The 11103-nt window shown below is 42.3% G+C and overlaps 1 protein-coding gene across 7 annotated transcripts in view; it reads right to left on the bottom strand.

Moving 5' to 3' along the window:
• Window positions 1–11103, bottom strand: part of LPAR1 (lysophosphatidic acid receptor 1) — a 141236-nt gene that overhangs the window by 115117 nt on the left and 15016 nt on the right. Inside the window, exon 1 of one of the 7 annotated variants that reach the window (XM_025208999.1) lies at window positions 1399–1417. The exons of the other annotated variants lie outside the window; for them this stretch is intronic. The gene's annotated coding sequence lies outside the window, so the exon portion shown is untranslated. Of the gene's footprint in view, window positions 1–1398; window positions 1418–11103 lie in introns of those variants that run through there. 7 annotated transcript variants of the gene reach the window in all.

Below are 11103 nucleotides of genomic sequence, written 5' to 3'. Positions count from 1 at the left end.
CAGCAGGACCTGATGAGCTTCATCCCACACTACTAAAGGAACTGGTAGTATAGATTTCAGAGCTCTTAGTAATGATACACATAAAGTCATGAGAAGCAGAAGAGGTACCAAAGGACTGGAAGAGGGCCGACATGGTTCCCCTTTTTTTCTTTAAAAAAAAAAAAAGCAAAAAAATAGGACCTGGAGAAGTACAGACTGGTTAGCCTCACCTGAGTACCCAGGAAGTTACTAGAGCATATCCTGAAGAAGCTCATTTGCAAACATCTGGAGAAAGAAAGGTGGATCACTAGCAGCTAGCATCAATTTACTAAGAACAAATTGTCAAGCAAATTTGATCTTCTTGACAAAATAACTACTTGGTTGGATGATGGGAATACTGTGGATATAGTATATCTGGAATTTAGCAAGGCTTCTGACATGGTCCAACATGACCTTCTCATAACCAAATTGGAGACATGTGGCCCAGATAAAACTATTACAAGGTGAGAAGACAACTGCTCAGTAGCTACAAACAAAGAATATTATCAATGGATCCATGTCAGAATGGCAGGAGGTTTCAAGCAGAATCCCACAGGGGTCTGTCCTGGGCCTGGGCCTGCTCCTGATCAACATGTTAATTAATTATTTGGATGCTGGTATAGGAAGCTTCTTGAGTAAGTTTGCAGGTGACAAACTGGGAAGGACGGTGAACATCTTTGGGGATGGGAGTGAAATTCAGAAGGATCTCAGCAGATTGGAAATCTGGGCTGAAGCTAACAGGATGAATTTCAATACTGACAAATGCAAAGTGCTATACACCTTGGGAAGAACTGTGGTGAGATAGTAGGGGGCACTACTACACTGAACCACCCGCCTCACTGTGCCTGACCAAAACCCCACTTCGGGTGTCTCCTCTGGGGCACCTACATCTGGCCAACCCCCTTCCTGGAGCACACCAGCAAGCCTGGGGTAATCGCTGCCACCACCTGGGCTCTAGTCTCAGTTAGGGCTCTGTGAAGCCCACGGTACACAGACACAGCAGACTTTCAGGGTGCTTTGCCCCCTGGCAATATCTCTGGGTGCTTCTTATAGCCTGGAGCCACCCAGGATAAACTCAGGCAGGTCTGTGTCAATTAATACGCAGCCAAACTCCCCTCAGCTCAGCCAAGCAAAGAGGGCAAAAAGGCTGGTCACTGCCCTCTTCCCTCAAGGATTCACAGCCAGGCAAGCTGTAACAGATAACATTTAATGATAGGGGGGATGGGGTGGGGAGGGGGAAGAGAATGAGGGGCTCATAGAGCAAAGAGATTTTAGAGGAAAATATCTTGAGCAAAACAGAATGGGCTCGAGGACTCTTTGAATACGCATCTAAAATACATAACCCTAATATACTGGCTAAAGTTTTGGTAAGTCACTCACATATACATCCAGAGAACGAGAGCACTCAGGGGTACAGGCTTCAGTGTCTGTCTCTCAAAATGAATGCCTTCCCCTTCCCAAAATGCCTGCTGCCAGACAAAGGAAGAGCAAGCCCCTCCCCCCACTCAGGAATTTCTCCAGCCCAGTCACATAAGTGACCAAGTTAACCAAAACCAAATAGCACACAGGGGAAAGAGGAGGGGTGTGTGGTGCAGCTGCACAAAAAGCAAAGGCAGGTATGGGATGCATTAATAGAAGCAATTAGGTACAAGACACAAGAGGTGCTTCTCTACTTGGCACTGGTCAGGCCTCATCTACAGTACTACTCTGCAGTTTTGGGCTCCACATTTTAAAAAAGACATGGAAAAGTTAGAGAGGATCCAGAGACAGGTAACAAGAATGATAAAGGACTTGGAAGGCAAGTTGTATGAGGAGAGACTAAAGGAGCTAGGCATGTTCAACTGGTGGAAAAGAAACTTATGAGGGGATGATTGCAGTTGTCAGATATCTGAAGGGCCGCATAAAGAGGGGCAACACCTTTATTCTCTCACTGCAGAGAGCAGAACAGACCACTGTCTTGAAGTTGCAGCAAAGTAGGTTTAGAGTGGATATCAGGAAAAAATACTTCTTCACTATTAACAATGAGGCAGTGAATATACTTCCTGGAGAAACTGTGGACTCTTCATCACTGGAGGTGTTCAAGAAGAGTTTGGACAGACACTGTTCAGGGATAATCTATGCATACCTATGCCTATATTCTACTACGAGTATTTCCTATGCTTTTGAGCTTTGCTGGTTGCCACATGGGACTAGGAGGGAATTGGCTGTTGGCTCCACCAAGGCTAGAGATTTTGACTTGGGTGTGCCAGTGCTCCTGCAGGGACTTATATGGGAGGTTCCTGGCTAGAGAGTCTTGCCCCTTCACTCAGGGTCAGACTGGTCGCCATTTTTGGAGTCAGGAAGGAATTAACCCATGGTCAGATTGGTATAGGGGCGTGGCCCTCTTCCTTCTATCTCTTGAACATCTATTAACAACCTTTGAAGCAGAAGGACATTGGCTGCAATAGTTTCCTCTGTTTTACCCAAGGCAGGTTAGGGTGTTGTCTTTTGTTGTACTTGGTTTGACTGTGTAGTTTTGTAAAAGGTTAAACTGTGGAATTGTATAGGATGGTTTTGATAGGAATGATCCTGCCTCAAGCCAAAGGCTGGACTAAATGACCTGTGGAGGTCCCTTCCAGCCCTACTTCTCTTAAGATTCTACTGGTATAATTGCTCTGTAGAAAGACCACTTACAATGCCAACCAACTCGTTGTATCTACAGAAATAATTAACTCCTCTATTCAATTTTTGTACCATTCACACTCTTTCCTCCTCTGCATCTCATGACTTGCTCTTTCTTGCTACAAAAGAAGCTCTTACAAGATTTTTTTTAAATTGCCCTCACATTCCATAATATTGTTCCACAATATGATAATCAACAGATGATCTCAGATTGAAGGCCAATTTACATCATTTGCATTCACGGCTCAGCCTGTGCTCAAAAAATGACATCACTCAAACCTCTTGAATAGGAGCTTTGTAGCTATTCAGTGAAAGAGTATTGTTCTGGCCTTAATAAGTTATACTGAGAGTACTACAGGGTTGCTCCTAAATCTTTTGCTGACAGAATACATTCACCAAGTTGTTCAATACAAAAGGCAAAGAGACTTGTATTCTGTGAAGCCTTCTTATGCAAGTCAAATAGTTTCATGAACTCTGCAAAGAAACTACATAATCAGAAAACAGACAACTAACTGTTCCTTCTTTATTACTGTTGATCAACTGACTCTTTAAAACAGTCACCTGTCACTTACCTACTAAATTCAATAAAGCAAACTGCTGTAATTCAGGAGCTCATTCATGCCAAAAAACTCCCTCATGGTAGGCTCATTAACTCCCAGGAGGTCCACTTGTGTAAATCAGAGTATGCAGATCGGGATGCAGGTTTACACACTGATCTGCTGCATATTCTGAGGGAAAGATGTCGTTTTATTGAGTAAAGTCTATAAGATATATGCTAAAATACGATGCAAGAATATTAACGTGTCAAATTTACTAAGAAGTTTAGGACTAGTATGGAAATTGTTTCTACCTAATTGTTCTGTTCAGCTGTATTTGGACCCCTTCTATTTCCTTTTACCTTTTTGGACGGGATGACTCAAAACTTGATGTTCCAGGTCTGGGCATATGGTTAAGATAATGACACCCTAGTATTTTGGTATTACTTTACCCAGCCTGTTTCTTTGTTTTGTCTGTTCCTGTCCATCAAAAAAGACTATCATAGGTTTGTCCTTGCTGACAACGTGACCTTTTTTCTTGTTTAATTTAGAACTGCACTACTTTATGAGCATCTCAAATTCTTTCTTCTACTTGTCTTACTTCAATTTCATAAACAGTGGATTCACTGGACTAGATCTTCATAAATATTCAACACTGGTTTAACACTGCTCCCATTAGAGTCAATGACAGAACTTCCATTGACTTCTGTATCAGAGGAGTTTGATCACTTTTGGGCATCCCAGCCTAAATATTTAAATTCTATATTTCTCATTTTAAGGCCCTTTGAATGCTTGAAATCAGAACAGTTTGTTGTGAAATCTGTATGGAGACAATGGTTTGTTATCTTTGGTTATTTATGAGTCATATTTAAAAGAGTTTTGACAGTGTTTTGTACAGCGGAGGAGGCAGAAGCATTTTGGTTTGGGGATTTTCCTTCCTCTGCGAAGAAAAAGCTCTATATCAAAAAGTAGTAAAAAAAACTTGGAGGTAAGAGAAAGACAGATATGCATCCTACCAATCTCAATTATGTTCTTTTGAGATAAATAGGAAGTACTGAGATCATCTTAGAAAAAGATTACCTTAGTGGTAGAAAAAGACTGCTGCTGACAGATGTGGGGAACCCCCCCGACCACACTTTACCAGAAGAGGCAGCACATTACTGATGCTGCAGAACTGGGTCAGACTATAGATTGCGTGTTTCAGCTGGACTTTTTGCAGGCAAGGTTCTTTAAGTAGATATGATACCTTTTATTAGACCAACTGAGTAGTTGGCAAAAAGTTCTTAGCAAGCTTTCAGGACCAATCACCCTTCTTCAGACATTGGGAGTCTCTGCTGTTCTGATTGTGTCCCAAAGCTTACTAAGAACTTCTTTCCAACTACTCAGTTGGTCTAATAAAAGATATCGCATCTACTCAAAGAACCTTTCCTGCCTATGTCCTTAGATCAACATAGCTACAACCAAAAACCCAGCAGCTGGGCTTTTTTGCATTTTTATCTAAAGCCAATTTGATCATCTATTAAATAAAAGCGCTCAATCTACACAGATGTTGGGCGAGCCAGGTCAAACTAACATGATGCCTCCTCTGGGCATGCACTGGGCTTGGCGCAGAGGCACAATGAGTCTAAAGTAAAGCACCGTTTTGGGGGGGCGCACATCTGTAAGCAGCCATGCTAGCAGTAACAAAGTATTTTCTTCCATTTCATATAAACATCCCATCACAAATGCAGGAAGATAAACAGTGTTCCATCTGATTAAATAACTAATCTTGACTTTTTTTTTTTGTTTTCTGCAAACAAAACAGTTACTTCTATTCCCCCAGGGTCTTAGAGCAGATTTTTATCTCTAAGCCTATTTCCTAAGTAGTAGAAATTCAAACCTGAACAACACACTTTACTACTTAGAATGTACGCTAAAAATACATTTTTATAAAGGACAAGCTCAGAATATTTGAATAACTGACGTACATTTTTACATGCGATTTTCTAAATGCTGTTAATCACAGTGCCCCAGTCCTCAAACTGGAAAACAGGGAAAGAACAGGTAGAAGCTGCCACAGGTTGTCCCCACTGTCCCCATGCGCCTCACTCCTAGACTCTGGAAATGAAAGGGCTCACTTTTTTACTATTCAGTTCTGGCTCTTTTGGTTGAGTGACAATATTCGGCTGTCTATATTTATTTTTTTTCCCCAGAGGGCCATGTCACATGAGATACTTAGCACACATTAAGTGCACTTTAAATTTGAACATCCACATGTTCAAGCAGGATAACACATGCTAAATGTGCTCTTATTGTACCATATTGTAGCAGAGACACCTTTTCCAGCAAGAAGCATCTCCAGATCACATTAACTAACACATGTTGAGCTAACGTTAGATTGCTCCATGGAGATAATATGATCAATTGTGGTCCTGGGGCTGGGACCCAACGTTTGCTGATTGTGGGTCCCATCCCCAGGACTGCACAGGAGTCTGGAACTGGCTCCAGTGGGTCCCGGAGCCAACATTTAAAAGCAGCTGAGTGTCAATCCCAGCTCTCACACTATACTGGAGTCTTCATAGATTTCATAAACATTTAGGGCTGGAAGGGACCTCGGAAAATCATCAAATCCAGCCCCCTGCCCCAGGGGCAGGAAGTCATCTGCGGTCAAAGGATCCCAGCAAGATAAATGTCCAAATGTTTCTTAAAGGAGTCCAGAGTAGGTGCTCACACCACCTCTGGCAGCAGCCTGTTCCAGGCCTTGGGGACTCAGACAGTAAAGAAGTTCTTCATGACCAGCCTGAAACGGCCTTAGAGAAGTTTGTGACTGTTTGACCTTGTTATCCCTTGGGGCACTCTGGTAAACAGGTGTTCCCTCAGATCCTGATGTACACCTCTTATATACTTGTAGGTAGCCACCAGGTCCCCCCTGAGCCTGCGCTTTTTTAGGCTGAAGAGTCCCATAGCTCTCAGCATCTCATCATAAGGCCTGTTTTCCTGTGCATGGCTCTCCTCTGGACTCTCTAAAGCTTCTCCACATCCTTTCTGAATTGTGGAGCCCAGAATTGGATGCAGTACCTCAGCTGCAGTCTCACTAAGGCCGAGTACAGCAGAAGAATGACATCCTGGGATTTGCTAGAGAGTCTTGAACCTATCCCAGCATGGGGGCTGCAACTGACAATCCACTGATCATCTCCAACTGGCTCCAACACTGAGGCACCAGCAGGAACCAGCAACAAAGGCATCATCCTCATGGCTTCCCATGCCTTTCCCTCTGCCCACTACTGCAACAAACACCCAAGCTTGGGAGATCATAGTAAGCACTGCCATACAACTGCTCTAAGCACATTATAACTTTAGTAATGCTTACTATAATCTAAATAAAACATGCGCCAAGTGTCCCATGTAACAAAGCCCCATAGTTTTCAGATCACACTCAGGTGTCTGACTACTTCACGTTTTTCTCCAGTATGTGCTTAGCAATACTGAACTTAATTCACCATAATATCAGCCATTCATCTACCTTGGCTCAGGACCTTTTTGAAGCTCTTCACAGTCTTCTCTGGACTTCATTAATATATAGCAGGTTCATATCACCTGCAGTTATGCACTCTCACAGTTCAACCATGTCTCCATGTTGTTAACACACACAAGACCTAGTACGGACCTTTGAGACGTTCCATTGTTGGCCTGTTTGCCACAACGGAAGCAATAATTTCTTCCCATCCCACAGCCAGTTTTTGAACTAAGCAGTGAACACTTGGCTAATCTCTTCATAACTACTTACCTCCTTTCACAGTCATTTGTTAGGGTCCTTGTCAAAGGGTTTTTGAAATTCAAATATGTCAATCTTTTTTACTTATCTCATTCCATGGAAGCTTCCCATTCTGAAACTGAATTCTACCACATTTGTTTTTCATGCTTTGCCATCCTGCTAGGCATGAATGACTGGTGCCTCCCGAGACTGGCGGGGCACAATTTGTGGGCATCAGTGGTGGGGTAGCAAGTGGCAACCGCCCACAGAAGCCAGTGGTGATGGTGATGGGGGGCCGGGAGGGGTGGCAAGTGGCGACCGCCCACAGAAGCCGGCAATGGCACCAGCCAATCTCAGTGGGGGCACATGCCCCCACTACAAGTTGCCTATGCTGCTAGCCTGTTGTCCTAGTAATACAGTGATGCAACTTCTGTTAACTCTGGAATTAAACTCTTTCATGATTTAAGATTAAATTGATAAGAAAAGCCTTTTACAATATGCTCTAGAACTAGCTGGTTGTTTAAAAAAAAAGTCACAGAAAGTGTCAGGTTATCACTGTGTCACAGCTCAAATAACTGGATAAAATTAAACCACTGAGCAATAAGTAAAAGAGCTCTTCCTGCCATTACCAAACAGAATATACCAACATATAAATTGAAAATAGCACTACCATTTTTCATCAACATCTGCCAGACAGAACCTTTTCTTCAAGACAGGCCTGAAAAGCATGTTGAAACTATTAGTATATTATTAGAAAAACCCTAACTTTTGGAGTGATAGAAGCCAGACATAATCAGGACGTGTAATAGTCCTGAAACACACATCATCAGATGAACTTCTTTGTTGAAAACTGTCTTACTGATCAAGAGGAAAAACTGAAGAAATATTATGAGGAAACTAAAACAGTAAAAGAGATCAAAGCATATGGACCAAGGAGATAAAACACGCTGTTCCTCTATTCAACTAGAAACAGATCTAGATTAACCAAAGATGTCTAGTGTGATCTTAGATTATTCAAAACTTTGTTTATAGGTTTTGACTAGCTGCAAATAGAATAGATTTGTCAGAGTATCCAAAAGTCCTATTTAGAGCATTTTGGAAAAATGCAAACACTTCCTTGCAATGGAATGTGAAGTATTGTTCCTACTACCTGAAGTAAGAAAGCTCTTTTTTCCCCTCCATCTGCCTGCAAAATAGAATAGAATAGAATACTGTACAGTAACTTGTGTGAAAAGCTAGCAGAGACAAAAATAAAAAAAGGAAGCTATAGTAGCATCATGCTGCTTTCAAAATCTACAATTTCTAGCACTTTCATGTCAACAATCTGCAAAGCTGCCCATAATCCATAATAAACTATTAGGGACATACCCAAACTTCTCATAACTAGATCTGTTTTAGAATCCCGATTTTAGTGAAAAGGAAGTGTCCAGAGTCACCATGGATAGCTCAATGAAGATGTGAAACAGCAATGAAAACCCATTCTACAAATCTACAAATGCTTAAACACCTCTCAGTTAATCTGATACCTTTTATTAGACCAACTTAAATAGTTTTCCAACTATTTAAGTTGGTCTAATAAAAGATATCAGATTCACCCAAAGAACCTTGTGTGCCTATGTCCTTAGACCAACACAGCTACAACCTACACCCGTGTAAACACTTCTCATGCAGCCAACCCCCTTACCTTAAAATGGAAATACTTACACCTACAAAGCAATGTGCTTTGTTATCAGTAAGATCATAGCCAGAGGGAAAAGACAGCTGCCACCTTTTGCCCTGTCTCATAATTAACTAGTACATTTAAAAAACATAATGTTTTCCCCAACACAACGTACCTATAGAATTCACTGAAAAATAGGTCAGATTAAAATGCATAAACCAAAAGAGCAGTTGCACCCAATTTATTCTTTTTAAGTATGTAAAAACAGCAAGAAGTGTTGAAGATGACAATTTACAAGTATGCTTTTAATATAAACTTTCAAAGAAAAATAATAAAGCAATAAACTGAAAACATATTTCATAAATTAACAGTACAGGGTCTTTTTGTTCAATTAATCTGAAGCTGTATGACATTTGTTATATGTTATAACTAATATAAATGTTTATATGTATGCATATTACAAATGTCATACAACTTCAGATATATATACAGATATATTACACACAGTTATATAACACTGTGCTGTATGCATCATTACATAGTAACAGTCTTCGAAACCAATATGCATTTAAACATTTGAATTATATCCTTTTTATTAGATAGAAGACATCTGTATGATAACAGAATGTCACAATTCTCCAAACAACTTGGGTGATGGTAGATTTAAGGCAAATACACACCTCTTTACATATCCACAAAACAGCTGTTCACTCTTCAAGCAGAATAAACTACCACAAGATACAATAATCTGGAGATGCGGAAGCCAAAGGAGTCCACAATTAAACAAGCCAAACCCCAAATTACAAATGTACCATCTTAATATAGATTTACATGGCCCCTGACCATGGTGTGCAAACAGACCTTAATTAAAAGTTATCTGAAATAGAAATTTCCCAACCCCTCCCTGCATAGCTGGACATTAAAGACTAAGACATCGCTTTAATGGATTTCAGGATCCCAGTACTGCAGACACACTAACTTATTTTAAAACAAACTGGGAATAGTCATATGACATTAGAAAATACTTTTGTAACATTGGTATTGGGCCACTTAATTCTCATTAAGCAACTTCTGCAGTACTATATTGTCTGTAGTTAAGCTAACTGCACCAATTAAGAACTGAGGATAAAGAAGAATGGTTTCAATGACTGGGTTAAAAATCTCTATTCTTGTATCACTCCCTCCTCCCAAAAACACAAACAAACTTATCTGATGAACAGCAGTGACCCAGAAAAAAGATCATACCTTTGATCTTTGCCACAGTAGAAGACCAGCAAGCCAAGTGGACCAGGGCAAAAAAAAACAACCAACTATCCCAGGGTGACAAATGAAATGCAATTACTTTTTGTCCACTATGCATGCTATGGCTATGCCCTTATAAATCCTGAGTATTTTATCTGACCCAAGCCAAAGAAAAATGGCTGTCCTTTAACATTAGTACTTTGGTAAGACTAAAAGTAGCAAAAGAAAATAAAGGGATAAAAGGGGACAATCCCTCTGCATAAACCACCTCCCACAATTTCTTGTACTATGATGCAATTCATTTTGCCAAATGCTGCATTTTGAGAGGGTGACAGCTGATGAGGCATCTACTCTCCCCAAGGATTTCCTTTTAACAGTGGTATTTACTAGAACACTGGATCAGGATGCTACTTGAGGTTTTCAGGCCCAGGTAAGCCATGCAGTGCTTCAGTGCATTCAGGATTTTTAAGTGAACAGGAGTTTTTGAAGCATATTCTTAAGAGAGATGCACACAAAACACTAAAAAAAATAATTCAAGGCTCACTGTAGGGAACCAGTGATTTTCAACTTTTTTTCATTTGTGGACCTGTAAAAAAATTTAATGGAGGTGCAGACCCCTTTTAACTGTAAGTGTGGGTATACATTTGATTGATCACAGTCATCTTCTGCACTCCTTAGGCCAGGCTTGTCCAACATACAGCCCGTGGGCCGCTATGTGGCCCGCCAAGCCATTTTATCTGGCCCACAGTGGTGGCAGCACAGAGTGCGGAGCTGCTGCTGTGGAATGTAGAGCCATGGTCGTGGTGCGGAGACACTGCTGTGGAGTGTGGAGCCGCGGCGGCGCAGAGCACCGAGCCGGGGGGGGGGGGGCGGGGGGGGGGCGTGGGGGGCCCCCGCCGCAGAGCACGGGGCCATGGCAGCCGTGGCGAGACAAGCAGGGCAGTGCTGCAGCGAGGCAGGCAGCAAGGGGAGGGGAGTTGCTTACCCCCACGGGGCCCAGGGAGCAGCCCTGCGCAGGAGGCCAAGCAGCGGCCGCTGGCACTGCCAGCCCTCGCCTGCTTCCTCACCTGCCCACTTCAAGCCAGCCCTGCTGCTCTGCCCTGCCCAACAGCAAGGCGGCACCTGCTCACTTCCCCAGCCAGTCTCACCCCAGGTGCTGCGGCTCTCCAGGCCCAGTCACCCACATGAGAGGCCCCGAGGGGGGCTGCTTCTCACGTGCTGCTGGAGCGGGGGGAGCCCGGCCGGGTCTGGAC

Source organism: Alligator sinensis, unplaced genomic scaffold (genome assembly GCF_000455745.1).
Source record: "Alligator sinensis unplaced genomic scaffold, ASM45574v1 scaffold371_1, whole genome shotgun sequence".
Taxonomy (NCBI): domain Eukaryota; kingdom Metazoa; phylum Chordata; order Crocodylia; family Alligatoridae; genus Alligator; species Alligator sinensis.
This window is presented reverse-complemented; position numbering and strand designations above follow the sequence as displayed.